Raw genomic sequence first — 20,504 nt, 5'->3', positions numbered from 1 at the left:
AGCTGGTAAGTAGCTAAGATTTTAACCTAGCATCTTCATTCTATTCCAAACCCTGTGCTCCTAGCACTAGGCCAGTGATTCTCAAATTATGATTCTCTTGGACCGGCAGTGGTCCAACTCATTAGAAATGCCAGTTCTCTGACCCACCCCAGACCTTCTGCAGAATTCCTGGGGATGGGGCCCAGAAGTCTGTTTTAACAAGGTCCCTGGGTAATTCTGGTGATGCTTGGTAACATTTGAGAACCACTGCCCACTGAATGACTTGTTATTTCTGGATAATGGGTTAGAGGGGAGTCAGGATTTTTCCTATAATAACTCAAATTTCAGCTCAAGCTCCATGAGTGTGGAAGACTTCCTGATCCTGAGCTCAAGGAGCTACACTGTGACCCGAATTAAGTCTGTTTCCCTGTGTGACCATGGTCCTTGGTACTTGTAGCCTGTCAAACCACACCCAGATATGCAGACCCTGGGGAGAAGGATGATCTCAGTAGGATGGAGTCTATGCCCCATTAACCTGGAGAAAGGAGGCAGGAGAAGGGCACAGGACCCAAGACATAGGACCATCCTAGGAAGTTCTCTTCCAAATGCAGTCAGCTGGTTTTTTAGCAATGTTCCATGGAAGATTTATTGTTGTGGCCACAAGGTTATTATATGATAAGAATAGATCATGTTAATAATAAATAACCATAAGAAAAGTAAAATAGTCATGCCATAAATTTTGACTACACTTGGCCCATTTTTAGGGCATTTTCACATGTTATTTTATCTTTTAAAGATCTTTTTTATTTATTTATTTTAGTTGGAAGCTAGTTACTTTACAATATTGTAGTGGCTTTTGCCATACATTGGTATGAGTCAGCCATGGGTTTACATGTGTTCCCCATCCTGAACTCCCCTCCCACCTCCCTTCCCACCCCATCCCTCTGGGTCATCCCAGTGCACCAGCCCTGAGCACCCTGTCTCATGTATCGAACCTGGACTGGCGATCTGTTTCATATGTGATAATATACATGTTTCAATGCTATTCTCTCAGATCGTCCCACCCTCACCTTCTCCCACAGAGTCCAAAAGACTGTTCTATACATCTGTGTCTCTTTTGCTGTCTCGCATACAGGGTTATCACTACCATCTTTCTAAATTCCATATATATGTGTTAGTATACTGTATTGGTGTTTTTCTTTCTGGCTTACTTCACTCTGTATAATCGGCTCCAGTTTCATCCACCTCATTAGAACTGATTCAAATGTATTCTTTTTAATGGCTGAGTAATACTCCATTGTGTATATGTACCACAGCTTTCTTATCCATTCATCTGCTGATGGACATCTAGGTTGTTTCCATGTCCTGGCTATTATAAACAGTGCTGTGATGAACATTGGGGTACACATGTCTCTTTCAATTCTGGTTTCCTCGGTGTGTATGCCCAGCAGTGGGATTGCTGGGTCACATGGTAGTTCTATTTCCAGTTTCTTAAGGAATCTCCACACTGTTCTCCATAGTGGCTGTACTAATTTGCATTCCCACCAACAGTGTAAGAGGGTTCCCTTTTCTCCACACCCTCTCCAGCATTTATTGTTTGCAGATTTCCAGTCATACAAAGTAGAGTACTGTTAATCTACCTGATTAGTGAAGGGAGAGAGTGAAGACATGTGTCTCATGGCCTGTCAGCTTAGTAATAACAAAAGCTAACGTGTGTTGAGAGCTTATGTGGGCCAGGCTCTGTGCTACATGTGTTGATTTCCATTGAATTTAATAAAACCGCTAGATTTGAGGCTCCCAACTAGTCGGCTTTAGCCAGCAAAGTTTCTTTACTTTCACCTCACTCTAGACTGCAAGTTCTCCAACCATTTGTTTATTTATTCAACCTTTCTTTAGCTCATATACCAGGCAGAGAGGAAGCATGGCACAAAGGATGTGCCTGCCCACAATCTGCTAGCTCTCTCAGGGGGACCCAGCGCAACGTAGTATCACCCAAGGTGGATTCTGCAGGATGAAGGCAAATTATTTATCAATTTCAAAGTTGCCAGATTGGCCTTCTCTGAGGTTTAAACTTGAGGTTTAAGAAGAAACAATATTTTGTTTCTGAACAAAGACACAGCACCCAACTGGCTACAAATGTTGCTGGAGTGAATGAGGACTCCATCAAATTTGTCTTCATGGGAGCATGTGAATAAAGACAGGGTTAGGGTAGGGGTGCCCACACAGAGGGAAGATTAAAGGGTGGGACCATTCGAGATCAAGTGCTACAGCCTCTACAGTTTTGACCCTGATGAATTCTGTGACTTTGGGCAAGCTTCTCTACCTGTCCCATCCTCTGCTTCCTCCTTCCTGAAATAAGGACTGGGGCTCCCTACTTGCCTGCTTCACAGGGGCCTTTGAAAGTTAAATGTGTGAATAAGTAATAGAGTAAGTCCTCTGCCTACAAACAAGTTCCCTCCCAAAAGTGTGTTCATAAGTCCAATTAGTTCTTAAGTACAACAAAGTTAGCCTAGGTACTCAACTCTCACAATCATCTCTATAGCATGTACTATATATAGGAGAAACAGGAGAGTGAAAAGACTGGCTTAAAACTCAATATCCAAAAACCTAAGATCATGGCATCCAGTCCCATCAGTTCATGTCAAATAGATGGGGGAAAAGTGGAAACAGTTACAGATTTTATTTTCTTGGGCTCCAAAATCACAGCGGATGGTGACCATGATCACAGCCAAGCAATTAAAAGATGCTTGTTCCTTGGAAGGAAAGCTATGACGAACCTAGCCAGTGTATTAAAAAACAGAGACCACTTTGCCAACAAAGGTCCATATAGTCAAAACTATGGTTTTTCCAGTAGTCATTTATGGATGTGAGAGCTGGACCATAAAGAAGCCTGAATGCTAAAGAATTGATGCTTTTGAATTGTGGTGCTAGAGAAGACTCTTGAGAGTCCCTTGGACTGCAAAATCAAACCAGTCAATCTCTGAAGATGGATTCTTTACCATCTGACCCATTGGGGAAGCCCACTTACTTAGTCAGCCCTCAAAAATGATGGACCAAGGATTTGAATTCACGTCTGTCTTATCCCAAGACCTACTATTACTAAATCACTGCATCAGAGTTCAAAATCAATTGAGAAAACCATTAAGACTCCACTATGTAAGTTACAGTGATAAAATGGGTGGAATCTAAAGAGAACAAAATTGAGGGTCTGGCTTCAGAAGCTGTGAGCTTGGCCTTTGACAAGGAAAGTGTGTGCAGATCCAAGGTGCTCCAGTGAGTGACCACAATAGTCCAGGCTAAGCAGTAGAACCCTAGATGGGGAGTCAAGGTTTAAGAGTCAGGGTCAGAAAGCGTTCCTCCAGGGTGACTGAATACATCCTATAAACTGCAGAAAGCAGCCAGGACTAGAGAAACAGACACTGGGAAGCAGAGGTGGTTATCAGGCAGCTGCAGATTCCAAAGGCCTCTGATTTTTTTTTTGCTATAGTTCCAAAGGGGCATCTCATTTAACTCCATTCCCAGCCACCTGGTAGGGTTGGGGAGGGGCTTTCCACAGGACAAGAGTTTCCACCTCTGGCTCAGTGGGTGAGGCAAACTGGTCCTCTCAGGGGAAAGAAGAGAAGCTCAGTGTTGCTCCCCTCCTCTGGGTCTGGGAAAGGACCAGCTTCAGCGGTGAGCTGCTGACACCCATTTGGGACTGGCTCAGGGGACCAATTGCTGCTTTACTGCAGAATTTCAAATGGCTTTAGATGTGTCTCTGTTAGTCAGAGCTAAGGTTAATAATGAAAGTAATAGGATAGCTAACATGTACTGAACTCTATTCAAGGGGTCCTTTTAAGGCATATTTTAGGCTCCAAGCACTTTTATAAGTCCTGCGTCCCCTCATCATGTCAAAGATATTACAGTGCATGCACACCTCACATTTATTTGATTTCTGTGAGTTGAGTGGTGGAGTTGTACACCAGAGCACATTATGACAAATTTTATAGACACTGAAATATTTATTAATTTGATATTGCCACTTGTGTTAAATATTTCAGAAACAATATATTTATTTTTCTGGCCAGAAATACTTTTTTAAGGCTCTTCAAACAATCAGAGGGCCTGGACACTGAGCTTATCAAGCCAAATGAAAAAAACAATTCTCTGATAATTGTGTCCTAGGAGTTAAGTGCTTCCACATATTGCCAGTGGATAAGTGTGGGGACTGTGGAATTAAACCACATTGAGCTGGAATCTTAGCACTATTAATTATAAGATGGGTATAATCTGCATCTGCAAAACAGTTACTGTGAGGACTAAATCAGATAATGTGCGTAAAAAGTTAAAGATGCCGCCTGTAACACAGCATGGAAAATTGGTTTCTTGTCATTTTATTATTATTTTTTTTTTACAGTGTCCCATGAAATAGCCACTGTGGTTATTTCCATTTTGAAGGTGAAGTGACTGACTGAAAGGCTGTGACTTACCATCCTTGGTACACGGTGGGGGGATTCTGAACTGAGATCACCTTCTAAATCAGTAAGGGTTTGTACTAGTAAGGGCAGACCAGGGGACACGATGGTAGCAATAACTCCCACATTGCATATAACATGCGTTTCATCTCTGCCTCATGCTACAAGCCCATACAGGATGGCAGAGGAGCATCATTTCTCAGAAGCACTGAGGCACTCAGGCCAGGAGAGATTCCTTCTTAGAAAAGCTTCCATCCAAAATGCGTGACAAAACACACTGGCTCATAAACTTTCATCTCAGAGGTAACAGACAACACTTCCACTCACAGGACATTGGACCCAGCGAGTCTCAAGGCCAGGCCGAGTTTGAATAGGAGGTGGAGAAGACCAGTCTCACCATGTGACTAGAAGGACAGCCCTAGTGTTATTTCAGAGGGAAACCTTGAGGATTAAGTTACTGAATACAAATGAATGGCAGAGTCAGGAACACAGTAAGAGCTTCCTTAAGGGCTGGGTATTAATCCCTATTAGTTAATGGATTGCTGACAAAGGTCTATATAGTCAAAGCTATAGTTTTTCCAGAAGTCATGTGTGGACATGAGAGCTGGACCATAAAGAAGGCCAAGTGCCAAAGACATGATGCTTTCGAACCCTGGTGCTGAAAAAGACTCCTGAGAGTCCCTTGGACAGCAAGGAGATCAAACCAGTCAGTCCTAAAGGAAATCAACCCTGAATATCATTGGAAGGACTGATGCTGAAGCTGGAGCTCTAATACTTTGGCCACTTGATATGAAGAGCCAACTCATTGGAAAAGATCCTGATGCTGGAAAAGAGTAAGGCAAGAGGAGTAGGGACAACAGAGGATGAGATGGTTAGATATCCCCACCAAGGCAATGGACTTGAGTCTGAGAAAACTCCGGATACAGTGGGGCACACAGAAGCCTGCCATGTGAGCTGCAGTTCATAGGGTCACAGAGTCAGACACAGCCACTCAACAGCAACTCCTATGGCAATATTCCCATATAAATATCTTCCACCTGATGCCCTTGTCCATGGCCTTCCTCTCCCAGAGATCCACTCTGCAGACTACTTGCTGCACTGTATTCTCCAGATCTCCCTCTCATCTGCTGTCTCTCATTGATTCCTCATTTTCTTACACAACAAAGTTCAGACATCCAAGCTTAGCACCAGAAGGTACTCTGTCATCCAGTGCCAACCACTAGTGGAGTTTCCTCTCCCATTCCTAACACTCTGCCTCTGGTTTAGCTGGAAGAACCTAGTTAGAGTTCCCAAAATCAGTCTTGTACATTCCTACCTCAGGCTCTGATGAGCACCCTTCCTCCCACATGGTGCAGTGATAAAGATTGTGCCTGTCAAGCAGGAGACTTGAGTTCAGTTCCTGGGTGGGGAAGATCCTCTGGAGAAGAAAATGGCAACCCACTCCAGCATTCTTGCCTGGGCAATCCTATGAACAGAGGAGCCTGGTGGGCTATAGTCCATGGGGTCCCAAAAGAGTCAGACACTCAGAGTGACTGGGTACTGAGCGCTTCCTTCTTGTAGGAACTCCCCTCCCGCAGTGCATCTTCCCTTTGTGGATTCCTGGATTTTCTATGGACCAGTTTTCTAAGTCCTCCAAGCAGCCTCCTCCCCCAGCTCAGCCTGCAATGATTTCATGCAAGGCTGAGTAGCCTCAATATTGAGAAACTGTGCCGCTCATTTGGCATTGAACTCAAGACTGCTTTGAACGTTTGTTTTCTTTTCTCTTTATACTTATGTTGCTGTTGTGTAAAGAACAAGAAGGACAGCATCAGACAGACATTGGAATAATTTCAGGTCTGTCATTTACTGGCCTTCAGACCTTGTACAGGTCGGTCCTTTCCTGCAACATAGAACTGATTATACCTGCCACCCAAGGGAGAAGTTTTGAAGGGAGAAGTAAAAACAGTGGTGATGCCCAGTGTAGGGTAGATTACTGTCCTCACCTGGCTGATTCCCTAGTCCCTGGAATAGTAGCTGACACGTAATATGTAGTTCAATACCTATCTGTTGAATGAATGGATAATTATTATTCACTACTAGCTAGTTTTAATAGTTTTCTCCAAAACTCTAAGTTCCTTGAAGACAGAGTGCTTTGAAAAGTAAACATTCTTTGGAAAAGAATTCTTAGGTGATGGTTCTCAAACTTCAGTATGTAGAAGAAGCAAGGAAGGTTATTTCAAAAAAATGTAAAATGCTGGACCTTGAATCTGTCAGAAAGAGAAAAACAAATATCATATATTAATGTATATATGTGGAATCCAGAAAAATTTTACAGATGAACCTATTTTCAGGGCAGGAACAGAGGTACAGATGTAGAGAAGGACTTGGGGACATGCAGGGTATGGGATGAGGGGTGGGATGAATTGGGAGACTGGGATTGACATAAATACACTACTATGTATGAAATAGATAGCTTGTGGGAAGCTGCTGTATAGCACACGGAGCTCAGCTTGGTGCTCTGTGTTGACCTAGAGAGGTGGGAAGGAGGGTAGGGTGGGAAGGAGATCAAAGAGGCAGGGGATATATGTATACAGAGAGCTGATTCACTTTGTTGTAGAGCAGAAACTAACACATCATAAAACAATTATATACCAATTTTTTAAAATGTTGATCATTGGAATCTAGGTTTACTGAATTAAAATTTGTGACATAAGGTCTAAAAAGCTGTATTATAACAAGCTTCCTAAATGATAGTGATACTAAAATCTCCAGATTAGGCTTTGAGAAATCTTATTTTTGGATTTTTCCTCTTGACTGGATATAAATTCTTCTAGGTAAGTCTCTGCGAGGCAACCCATCTAGCAGGGATGGTCTTCCTAACCAGTCTCTCTGCTTAGCTATTCACTTAACTCTAGAGTACTTCTAAAACTCAGTTCATTAGAATTGGATTAATCTTTGTACACTTAATGGGTATAGCCTGTGTTTTTTCTAAAAGGTGCTAAGTTTGAAGTGAAGAGGGTGATGATTCTTTAGAGTAAGTTTCTCTGACAATACTTGATTTTATTTTTATACCCAGTGCCTTCTGTTTAGCATCCATTTCAGGGATTGGTGGCCAACAAGCTGTGATGATGGAGTAAAAAATACAGTTTCCTAATTGTAATTCCAGTGGACCTGTAATGCAAGATCTTACAGGTCTCTGGAGGAAAGTATTGTTCTTAATGTCAAAGATCACCCATTAAGCCCGTCTGATAGCTGATAGAAGTCCAGAGGAAATATTTGCTATCTTTTGGTAGTTCCTGGATAAATAGTGAACAGACACCTTTCAGCCTTAGCAATGTCAGTTCAGGATCTCTCAAGGATTCAACTGTTTATTTAACTAAGGTACAGCCCACGGGCCATACATCACCTATTGAATTCCAGAGCTTAGCATTTTATTAGAAGTGTACACAATGCTTCCACACAAAAGAGCCGACTCATCCAATCACCAAAATGATCTACTGCTTCCTTCTTTCTTTACAGTCTAGCGCAATGGTCCTCACCTGGGGGTGATTTTGCTTCCTTCCCCTCCGCAGGGCACATGTGGCAATATCTGAAGACATTTTTTTTTAATGTAAATTTATTTATTTTAATTGGAGGCTAATTACTTTACAATATTGTATTGGTTTTGCCATACATCAACATGAATCCGCCACGGGTGTACACGTGCTCCCCATCCTGAACCCCCCTCCCACCTCCCTGCCCATACCATCCCTCTGGGTCATCCCAGTGCACCAGCCCCGAGCGTCCTGTATCATTCATCTGAAGACAGTTTTGGTTGTCACAACTTGGAAGGGAAGTGGCATGTAGGCAAAAACAGTGGATGCTGCTAAACATCCCCTGATGCACAGGACAAAGCCCTACAACAATAAATTATCTTGTCCAAAATGTCAGTAGTGCAGAGGCTGAGAAACCCTCGTCTAGTTTTATTCACTAAGTGCTGGACACTGGTCCCCTCCAATAGTTCATTGTCTGGAATTCAAATGGATTCTTCAGAGTGTTTCTTGTTCAGAATCGGCTCCAGCTGGCTTCCCCTCAGTGAGCAGACAAGGCTTGGGGGATACGAGTAGTTCCCATCCTTCCTGTCCTTTAACCGGAAACAGGTCTTATATGGTTTTGTGTGGTAATATGGAAATCTGTCCATGGCATTTCATAAATCGAGCATTATGGTCCTCCCTCTAGCTGGAACCGAAACCACTCTTGCCTGGCTAACTGTAGCAGCCAGGCATGGGTTTCTCCAGATACAATCCTTGTCACCCCTTCCCCGGTCTGGCTGGAAAATAGCTCAGTAAATTGAAGAGTTTCTTTAGGTACACAATTGGCACTTTGATTGACGATAGATTGTTAGCTGTGATCGTGGTGTAAAACAGCCAGGATGGAAGCCAACTTTCCTTTCAGCTCCTTAGCAACAGTCCCTCAACACCATAAAACAAAGCCCGTCCTGTGGACGCTAAAGAGTGGGATGACCCTGTGCTAAAAGGGTCATGGGGTTCAATCCAACAGGACTGGGTTGGAATCTTGGTGCTAAACTTACTAGTGGGTCAGTTTCTTCATTTGGAGGATAGAAATACTAATTCTGGCCCTGGGATTAAGAGGATCACTGATCATTGCTCAGGTGTTCTGTAAATTATATGGCAATTGCTCCCCCAAATGTGTACCTTAGGATTAGGAAGTCTTCTCCCATATTGATCCCAGCCTGTGAAGCCACATTTACAAATCAGTGTATTATAATTTGAAGAAATATTTTTGTGACTGCAGCAAATCAGAAAAAACAGGCCAACAGAATGATACAATTTTATAAGACTCCTTTATTCTGAGACTATGAGCTTTTTCTTCTTTGTTGTTCCAGTGCCTTTTCTATTATGAAATATGATGGTGATAGATTACAGGATGTTTTGTTTTAAAATATCCTGACATGAAAATATAAAATATTCACATCTTATGTCAGTCCCTGAAATGTCTTTAAATTTTTTCTGATCTACAAACCCCAATGCAAGGGAGCTCAGTGAATTCTCCTGGGCAGAAATGTTATTATTGCTAGTGATATATTATATATAAGTTTGTGTGCCTGTGGACTGGATGTGTGGCATGCATAAAAAGAACCTTTCACACAATTTCTTAACCCACAGGCAGATCTTATTTGCCTGGGATCACAATGAAACACAGAGAGGGTGAGTGGATGCATCAAAGTAGAAAGGTCAGCTACCTAGGACCCAGGCACAGCTGATACCCTCTCTGGTCAGCTTTGTGACTCTCTAGTAAGTTTTAAGAGCATCTATTTCCTTGTCTGCAAGAAGGGAAGATAGTAATATGACCCCAGGGTTGCTGGAGTGTAGAGGAGGGGCTAGGAGAAAAGACAACACTTGGTGGGTGCTTGAGATTGTTCCTTTTCTTCCTTTAAACCATGTCCTCTACCCCCTACTATATATATGGTGCATCTGTGACATGGAGGCTCTTCCAATGTTAAACCAATGCCTTCTAAGTTCCCTGCCTCTGAACATCTGCCACCCCTGTAACTGAAGTAACCCTGACTTCTAGGTACAAGCTCAGAGGACTAAACTGAGGTTCTCAAACTCTTGCATGTGTCAGACTCACCCGGAGGACTTGTTAAACACACGGCTTTCCTGGACCCACTGGGAATTTTCTGGTCTGGGGTGGAGAGAAGAGTCTGTGTTTCTAATCACTTCCAAATGATGCTGATGCTGCTGGTCCAGGCACCACCTCTTGAGAATCACTGGGCTAAATGTTCCCTCCTCTTTTCAGCAACATTTCAGTCCTGTGCTTCCTGATGGTTGGCTGCAGTTTTTCTGGCCATTTTCAAAACCTGGCCCATACCCACTATCTCCAATCCTGGTAGAGACAACATATCCTTCCAGCAAAGGCATCCCTCTGTCTACCACCATCCCTGTCCCCCCATGTCCCATCCATCTGCAGGGCTTACCTCACTAACCCCTGGCTTGCCTCCCATTCACTGGACATCCATCCTACTGCCCCCAACTAGTTTAACCATTCCTCCTTCACGTAACAGCTACATGACCTTGCGTAAATTGGTCCCCAGAGTAGATGTCAGAGCATGAATAAGCCTCTCCCATCTCAAGAACCAGATTAGCATCATCCTGCCCAGAACAATGGAGATGGTCTATTGTCAGCCAACACAAACAATTGCAGCAGATTTTCTCATCAGGGCCGTGTCTGCCTATTTGATGTTAATGAGAACTGTTGTTTGTTTCGACTGAGTCTTCTTTATTCCATTTCCACCTCAGAGTAGGAGGCGTCTGTGTTTGCAGTCCAGGGGGTGAATTACAATACAGTCTTGTATTGTCAGACACGTCTATCCCTTTGGGGAACATCTTTCCAGACCACCGGTTCTCAGAGAGATGCCCAGGAGGGCAAGACTTAAGCTGACAAATGATGATCTTTCACTACAAAGCTACCTGTGGACCTCAAACTCCCAGGTTCCTCCCTCCAGGTACCAAGATGGAGGCAGTCAAGGCTGTGAAAAGTCAGGCTTCCTGGTGATCCGCTTAAAGCTTAGAAAGCAAGCTGTAGCATGGCAAAGAAGTCATCTTCCAGCCACAGAGATATTAGCTGTGTGACCTTAAACAATCTATTCAATTTCTCTGGGCCTGAGTTTCTTCACCTCTAAGATGGGAATCATGACAGTAACCACCTCCCAGGGCGTTGGAAGAATGGGCTGACAGTCCACTTCCCTCCAGGACTCAGGTTGAGATTTTTGGTCCAGGACACCCCATAACCTTGGGTGTCAGGTCTCTAGAATGGGGCACCTACCCACTCATGAGCTACCTCCGTTCAGTTCAATTGCTCTGTCTTGCTTCAAATACTTCCACTAAGAGAGCTGAAACTTCAGTCAGTCACAGCCCTGGGAAAAGAAGAGTTGACCTCGTCACATCCGAGTGTTCATGACAAGCATCAGAAATGCTTCTGAGGGCTACTTTGGCCAAGCAGACGAGGAAGAACATGTGAGAATACCCAGACCCTAAAAGTCAGGGCAACACACTCTAGCAGAGCAGAAGCGTGTAGGCTTGCCAACTCAGAGTCCCAAAGAATCCCTGAGTGATGTTCACCAGCTCTGAGGGCTTGCTGTAACATGAGCCTGGCCTCAGGGTGACGAGACATCCTGAGGCTTTGGGCAGAGCACATTCAAATTCTCAAACCCTCTGCTTTGCTTAGAGGCAAATTACAGGAGGAGGGCAGCTTTCTGAAATTCACACACTGAGCTGAGCACCATTCGGGCCCTCTGCTGGGTGACCTTGGGGAACTCACTTTTCCTTTCTGAGCCTCAGTTTCTGGTTCCCTCATTTTTGAAATGGATTAATAACCTCTGTTCTGCCCACCTCACAGGGATGCTGTGAAGCCAAAATACTGCTGCTGCTAATAATAATAATAGTAGCAGTAATAATAATATAATGGTTATCCCAGCAACAACTCTAACAGCATACACACTCACGGTCCTCTTGGCTCTGTGGACTGTGTCAGCCCATTCCTCTGGCAGCCCTGGAAGGTGGTTACTGCCATGATACCCAGCTTAGAAACTCTAAGTGAAATTTCTTCACTAATGTCTAGTGAAGAAACTCTAAGGCACAGGGAGGCTGAATAGCCTGTCAAGGTCACACAGCTAATATGGTGGAATGAGGATTAGCATCCTACCCTGTCTGACTCACCTGCACGTAAGTACCAAGAGACGCTGTTCTGTGATACAGGTTGACTTTATTTATTTATTTTTTTTGTAAATTTGAAATATCTCTGTGGCTGGAAGATGACTTCTTAGCCATGCCACAGCTTGCTTTCCAAGCTTTAAGCAGATCGCCAGGGCATCTGACCGCTCACGGCCTTGGCTACCTCCATCTTGGTGCCTGGCCCCAAGTGGGTGGGCTCTCATTTTTTTCTTTGTTTCTCCTCCCTTGCATTATGAAAATGAGAAGCAGCTGTGAGCCTTGCTGATTGCACATGGGACTGTGAGTGTCGCTACCTCTGCGAACAGCTAATTCATTACCAGTCAGCAGACGCTTCCACTGTGCTGTTACAATCTATTTGGCTTCCAGGTGCCACAGGGAATCAAAAACAATATGCGCAGTGGTCAGGTCTGGGTGTCGTCTGCATGCAGACAGGGATGCTCTGGTTCCCTGTGCTCCTGAGGGGTAGACTGTCTGGTGAGGGACCTTCCTCCCGGGGAGGACAGGCTCTGTGCAAGAGACAGAGACTGGAGGATGTGTCTAGGCTTGGAGGGAACTCAGTTTAGTCTCTCGTCTCCTTGAAGAAATGCTTAGCAAAGGTGTATGGAGCACCCACCATGTGCCAGGACGTAGGGATGCAGTGGTGTGTTAAGACAGACAGAATCCCTGCTCTTACTGGGAGTGGGGAAAAGCACACCATGGCCAAGTCAACAGATGAGTAACGGGGATGATGTGAGATCATTATAAGGAGCAAGAAGAAATGAAAACTTGGTGATGTCATAGAGAGTTGCTGGACTGGGCAGGGAGGGATCCCTCAGTTAGGATGATCAGGGTCTGTTGGGGAAAGGGATATTTGACCTGGGATGGTAATGGTAAGCAAGAATTGGTCCTGAGATAAATAAGATCAGGGAAGAACATTCTTGGCAAAGGGAACTTCAAATGCAAAAGCTCTTGGGTCCCAAGAGCAAAGGTTGGGTCCCAGTGCAAAAGCGCAAGACATAGAAAGGAGGCTCAAATAGGGTCAGTAAGCAGGGCACACAGACCATGCTCCTGCCTGGGGGCTCCTCTGTGAGGAATCCTCTGGGCCCCTGTCCGCCAAGGCAGGAGATGCTTTCTGTGCATTCATCATATCTCTACAGACTGTCTCTGAACCATGTCATCTCTTTCTTTCTGCATCTTTCCAAGGCTAGGACTGTCTTTTTCTTTCTATATCTTTCCAACCAAATTGTACACAGTTCTGGGCACATAGCCAATTCTCCAGGTGGCCTGATGACTTTAAAGTTGCAGCTTTCAGATAATGTCACAGGTCACAGAGGCAGAGTTCACATACACCCAAGGAAGAAATATTTTATATTCACCAAAATGATCAAGTGCCTCAGTAGGTAATGAGTTCCCTGTTACTGTATATACGTACTGTATGTAACCTCCCTGTTACATACCTGTTAGAGGTATGTAAGTAGGAAATGGAAGATCAGCTGGCAGGAGAAGTAGGCACACAGATAGTAGTAGGAGCTCCGGTTGTTATAGTTGTAATATCCTCATGTATTACCCATCAATATATTCCAGGCACTTTAGGTATAGGATCTCATTTAATGCTCCTACTAACTCTGTAAGGAGGTATTATTATTATCCCCTCTTCCCAGCCCTGGAAACTGAAACCCTAGTTGTTTGAGGACTGTGTGCCCTGTGTGCCTGGGGTCACAAAGTGAGGAAGTGTCATGGTCCAGATTAGAAGTCCATACATAGTAATCCTCTCTAGAAAAAGTGGATGACTTGAGTCCATCTTTTGGCATCATGTATCCTGGCTTTCATTTCTACCATAAACATTATCAGGGGGCTTGTGCAGAGTCTTTGGGGTCCCCTCATGTGTCTTAGATAATAAAATAATGCAGACTTATAGAGTTGAATTTAATAGAATATGTTGGAAAGGATGGCTGAAAGCATATTTTTCTTCAGCAAAATCATTCCCTAAAGATGCTGCTGTGGTTGCCCACCCTACCCGCTTCTCTTCACTTTATCTGAGCAAAGCATTAGCTGCCAAAACGAAAGGTTAAACTATGTCGATGAAGAAATAAAAAATAAAAATTCACCTTGATGCCCCCCTCATCTTCCTTCAAAACACTGTAAATGAGGTCATAGCTCTCTCTAAGCTAATACACAAGCATCTCAAGAAGAGGTGAAGGGATTTAAAGAGTGGGAAAAAAAGATACTTTGGCCATGAAAATGAATGTATCCGGAGTTCAGATCATATAAAGCTCTCAGCCTTCCCTAGCCTTGCCCAAGTCCTCCATTTTCCTTGTAATCCTATTCACAAGATACTCCTGCCGCACCCTCCCACCCCATGCCCCATCCTTCTGAAGCCTCCTTCATCCAAGAAGATCCATTTGGGTTAAAATGGTCAGCCGGAGAAATTAGGGCAGCCTAAAGTGGCATTTCTTTGGGGCAGCCCAGTGCTTTTAAAAGACTGAGGAGAAATACCTCTAAAAGGATGTATAGGTTTCCCAGCCCAGACTACCTCATCCACTCATGACACATGCCTGGGCCTGCTATGCATTTGCCCTGAGACCCTGGGGAAGGTCACAGAACTCTGGATCACAAGGGATCCCTCAATTCAGACAACTCTCTGTGAAGTCTCCTCAAGAGGAACATTGGATATTAGGGCTCGTTTCCTTGCACATGCATTGGCCCTCACAAGTCTAGTGACTTAGCACGCACGCATGCACTATAAATGTTTACTAGAATTTTCCATATCTTAAGCTAAGTGTTCTTGAACATCATTTGACTTAGTCTTTATCACACCCCTATGCTCTGCTGCTGCTGCTGCTGCTAAGTCACTTCAGTCGTGTCCGACTCTGTGCGACCCCATAGACGGCAGCCCACCAGGCTCCCCTGTCCCTGGGATTCTCTAGGCAAGAACACTGGAGTGGGTTGCCAGGGGACTGTTTTTTTTCCTCATTAGCTAGATGAGGTTAAGATGCTTATTCAAGGTCACACTACTGGTAAGGATGTAGAGCTGATATCTGACCATAGATACCGATGTGACAGTCAGCTTCAAGACCAGGAAACACCGAGAGGCTTAACAAGATCCTCAGGGCAGGCATCCCAAATCCAAATGCCTACAGGAGCGGACTGATAATGTGACCAAGTGAACCCAGAGGATGTCACCCAGACAAGAGCAATGAGAAATGGCAGACGGGACAGCTTCACTATTGGAGAGACTAGGGGAGTGCCGTGGGGACCATGGGGACAGGAGAGCACCTCCCAGCTAAACAGGGGCAGCCACTCAGGTCTTAAACCTCCCATGGCCAGAGGTGAATGTTTAACCTTCTGTCTACTTTCTCAAGGGAAGTTAAAAATCTGAATTTTTACTTGAAAGCATTCAACTGTTGGATATCGGCAAGTAATTCAAATTTTTTAAAACATTTTGCCAACTGAACAAAATATACCAGGTTTATGTCACCTTGGTGCTTCCCTGGAGGTTCAGATGGTAAAGAATCTGCCTGCTATTCAGGAGACCTGGGTTCGATCCCTGGGAAGATCCCCTAGTGAAGAAAATGGCAACCCACTCCAGTGTTCTTGCCTGGAGAATCCCCTTAACAGGGGAGCCTGGTGGGCTACAGTCCATGGGGTCAAAGAGGTGGACATGGCTAACACTTTCTTTCATTTATGTCACCTTGGACCTTATCCAACCCCGTCATCCTCTGTCTGGGTGAATGAAGGAGGAAGAAGGAACTCAGAGAATGAGAATGACTTTCTGAGGATCACACAATAAAATCAGAGGCAGGGCTGATCCTACAGCTCAGGGTTCTTTCATTACAAGGTGGTACTTGCTATTTCCAAATGATACAAACCTCACTCTGACCTCTAGCTATACCTGTATATGTCTGATGCTCAAGGAATTTTAAATTCAGTTTCTTTTAATCTTGCTCATGTTTCTTCAGGTATTAAGAGGATCTGTCCTGCATTGATGGTGGAAATGACGTTACATAAGATAAGGCACCAGCAGGGGAAGCCAATGAAGGCCTTTTATCTACTGTTTGTCTAGCAACCAGACCCAGAGTCCCTTGCCTTCCTCTCTGAGGACAGACGGCTGATGTTCTCTTGCTGTCAATGCAAAGTGTTCTTGCCTTTTTTGGTCATAGAGGCCAGCTTGCCTCCAATTTAAGTGGGGATGTTGGCAGAGGGTCATCAAGCTAAGGCTTTCCTTCCTACTAGTCTTGGTTTCAGGGTCTATTGTTCCCCACCAGTTTACAGAGGCCCAAGAAGAAGGCCCTGCTCAGGGGGAAACCACAGAGACAAGACTCTCTCCATGAAGTAACAGCTCTGGAAAGCAGGTGACTGGGAATGATCTGAGAGCCCACAGAGGTGTCAGTCATGGCCCCAGCTTCTTGACGTTATCTCTGAATTGCCTACCAAGTGGTGCTGTGACTTGACCCAAAAAGTTTCTGGAGTTGAAAGGAAGAGAGATTCTTAGGGATTAAGGAGCTAGAAAGGAAGTAGGGGATCTGGGTTTTATGAAAAGAGCCTTTTTCTTTTTTAATAATAATGTTTTGAATTTCAATCAGCCTTTGTCCTTTTCAAAATGTGTTCCCAAACTTGGCTGGAGAGCCAGAATCACCCTGGGAAAGAAGGGGTTCCCTGGTTTGCCTGAGAAAGACCAGTGGGGTTGTCTGTGAGGGTGGAGAGCACCCCCTTCAATTTGCTGTGGGAACAACAGGTCTGGGGAGCCCACGATGACAGACATGGGGAGACAGCGGGGGCGCGGAGGGAACAGATTCTTCTCAAGGAGAACGCGGTGTGCCCGTATTTCATAGACTTAAAAGGAAGTTCCTAGCCAAGGCTCCCAGAATGAGAGGACTTGCTGGGCAGGAACCCAGAAGAGAACACTGGCTTGTAGAAGAGGAAGTTTATGAAGATAGGGGGTGTGTTTCTTCCCTTTCTTCTGCCAGTTGAGGAGCTATTTTGGGCAGAAGCCAGCAGGCACCTTGAACAGGATGTGATCTCCCAGGAGGAGTCAGACAATCTGCCTGACTAAAAGAAAGAGAACCTGCTCTCAGCATCAGCACCGCTGAGGCTCGGCTCACACACCCCCTTCCGTGGCAGTCTAATTCCACAAGGGTGGGGTACCAGAAACCCTGGGTCTTCTGTTTCCCTGGAAGCAGGAAGATTGCCTTTCCCAAGTCAACTGGGGGACACAGATCCTGGGAGCCCCACTGGAGGCTGATCCCTGAACACTACGAAATGATTTAGCATACTAGGCTATCATCGCAGAGCCCTTGGACGCTCTGCTTTATTTGCGTCACCCTGTGAGGCTGAATGGACCCCAACAGGCAGCTGCAGAGATGTATCTCAGGAAATGGTCTTCTACTCACAGGTCGAAAAAGCTGACCCGACGTGGGCGAATCAAAGCCTTCACCCCTCCAAGGGATGTCTGGAGCAGGGGGAGGCCAGGAGAGATGTCGGGGAGAGTCCACGGCCTGGAGACAGGAGATCTGGTTCACACCCTTTACTGCCACTTACGAGCCTGACCTCCAGAAAGCTCTTCCTCCTTTTTCTGAATTCTGCTCTTTTATAATCTGTAAGATGTGAATGGGAGTGGAACCTTTAATCTTTAAAGTCTCAGATCATGTCACTCTAGGGAGCCCTCTGATACCCTCCTCTTACACGTTCCCCACCTCCCCTTTAACTCGACCTACATGGCCCAGTGGAATGTGGTCCCCACCCACCACACCCGCCTGCATCCTTGCCCTCTGCCCGCTCAGCTCTACTGAACCCCTCCCACTTCAGGGTCTTTAACTCTACCAGAACAATCTTCCTCCCTGCCCACATCCCCTCTTCACCTTGCTAACTCCTCCTCATCCCTTGGTCTCAGCATTAGCACCACTTCTTTAGGGAGTCCCTCCCTCACTCTTCTATGGAGGCTCAGATGGTAAAGAATCTGCCTGCAATGCAGGAGAACCCAGGTTCAATTCCTTGTCAGGAAGATGCCCTGGAGAAGGCAACAGCCACCTACTCCAGTAATCTTGCCTGGAGAATTCTGTGGACAGAGGAGACTGCCAGGTCCATGGGGTCCCAAAGAGCTGGACACAACTGAGCAACTAACACTTTCACTACTTTCACTCCCTCCCTTGCTGAGGTTAGGTTTTTCTTTCCATGAGTTGATAAGCACTGTATTCTTTTCCTTGGAAGTATTCACAACAAGGCAAAGTCTACCACTGCTTCTGTAATCCCTTGCCCGTCATCTTTCCCAGAGAATAAGCTCAATTAAGTTACGACCCAGGTCTGTCTCCTTCACCACTGTAACTTCCAGCATTAGAACCCACAAATCTAGAAACAGGAGGTACTGAGTGACTGTTTTCTGAGAGAAGAAGGGGTCTATGGGTATGTAAACACCCCTGGCTTCAGTGTTAGGGATGCGATCACAGCACTTGTGAAAATAAGAAATACACTGGGCAAGCCGTCACTTTAGTGGCTTGATGAGAAAACAGAACATCTTAAATGTCCCTATATTTATCTTCACCTTAGATTGGACAGCACACCCAACATGGTGGCACAATATAGAGCTGGCTCACCCGTGTGTATGATGAAAATAAAAAGAGAGACAGTGATGGAAGAAATATGTTCCTTTTGTCTCACGAAAGACTCTGCCCACAGAGCCAGGCAGAATCGACTAGATCTACCAACATAAAATGGACAGGAGAGTGACAAGTCAGCGATGAATCCAGGAGGATACTGATGGGCAATTCATCACAATGAGTATTTGCTGGGCACCTACTCTTCACTGAGATGTCACGCTTTGCTTCATGTTGTTGATATAAATGTAGTGATGGTAGCTAATAGCTAATGTTCAGTGATGTTAAGTGATCTACCCAAATTAACCTAAGTCTTTGCTGGAAGGACTGACATTTGAATCCAGGTTGATCTGAAGTCACCCTTTTCCTCTTAACCTCTGGAATACACAATGTCATGTCACAAAAGAAAAAAAAATGATCTGGGGCTTTGGGATGCTTAATCTGAGGAGTACTGTACCTAATGCATTATTCATTCAAGATATCTGCCCTCTTGCTCCATCCTACTCATGACAGTGGGACTCTCATAAAACGGCTGGCTAAGGAGCCATTGGAGAAGGAAATGGCAACCCACTCCAGTATTTTTACCCGGAAAATTATATGGACAGAGGAGCCTGGTGGGCTGCAGTCCATAGGGTTGCAAAGAGTTGGACACGACGGAGTGACTAACACACAAAGGCAGTAGTGTGCACCTTTTGACGTGAAGCAGAGAGAGAGCAGGTGGTAGGTAGGAAAAGTAATTTTAAAACTGAGGGTCCAAAGACGTGCAGGCAAGCCCCAGACTTAATTTTCAATCTTACTGCAAAAAGTATGGATGTTGTGTTAGTCCAGACACCTGACGCACCCAATGGGAATGAAAGTTTCTGGGGCTTTGTCCTGTACCCCTAGAGTTTAACCAGCTCTGTCCCAATCTGGGTAACTTCCTGTAGGTTTCCTCCCTGCCAGCTAGGAGATATGGGAGTCCTAAGGATTCTCTCCAAAGGTGGTATACCTGGAGATGTTAAGCCTCCATTTAGAGTCAGGACTGAAGCCAGGGAGGAGCAGCTATCTGCTTGCCTATCTTCAGGGTTCCTATCCAGCACCCAACAGTGGAGGCTCCATCCAGTTTCTGGAACATTTGACTGTGACTGACTGATTTGTGAGCCTCAGGTGGCAGGTCCTCTTTCATCCACCCTGTCCAGCAGGCATCACCGGGGGGCCTTAACACCCAGCCCAGCCAGGTGCCATCACCCACCCATTCGCACACAGGATAGATGATTAACATCTTATAACCACTCGCTCTGTCATTACATATTATACCAACTCACAGAGGGTTTTCCCACTCATTATGCCCTCAGGTCTCACTGCAGTTCTTACAGGGTCCATTTTGCAAGTCAAGCCTGCAAAGCTGAGTGGTTTTCTTATGGCCATTGCTGATCACCAGCCTCCAATTCTTCAGCAAACTTCCCACTAATATCACTCACCTGTTAGTTTAATATTTTTCTTCCTTGGCCCATTAGTATTTTCTTGAATAATTTAGCCTTGAGATAGTCGGAGACTAGTGGTTAGCAAATTTTCTCATCTGACATGATCTACATTTATTTATTTGCTCACACCTAAATATAGAGAAGGCCCTGCTCTTAAGAGAGCTACAATCTAACAAGGCACATCAGTCATAAACACACGAGCAGTTTATAGGCATTCACTCATTTATTTAAAAAACGTTCATCACCCAAAGCCTGCTGGGGACTGTTCTAGAAATGAGGAATAGAGAGACGCTTGAAGCAGCTTCCTGCTCCTCTGATGCTTGTGGT

At 44.9% G+C, this 20,504-nt stretch overlaps 1 protein-coding gene across 3 annotated transcripts in view; it reads left to right on the top strand.

Moving 5' to 3' along the window:
• The window catches only part of GRIA1 (glutamate ionotropic receptor AMPA type subunit 1), a 352,479-nt gene that overhangs the window by 32,184 nt on the left and 299,791 nt on the right, over positions 1-20,504 (top strand). The gene's annotated exons all lie outside the window — the stretch shown is intronic.

This window comes from Oryx dammah, unplaced genomic scaffold, assembly GCF_014754425.2.
Source record: "Oryx dammah isolate SB20612 unplaced genomic scaffold, SCBI_Odam_1.1 HiC_scaffold_5, whole genome shotgun sequence".
Lineage (NCBI taxonomy): Eukaryota > Metazoa > Chordata > Mammalia > Artiodactyla > Bovidae > Oryx > Oryx dammah.
Note: the sequence above shows the minus strand (reverse complement) of the source record. Positions and strands in the feature narration are given on the sequence as shown.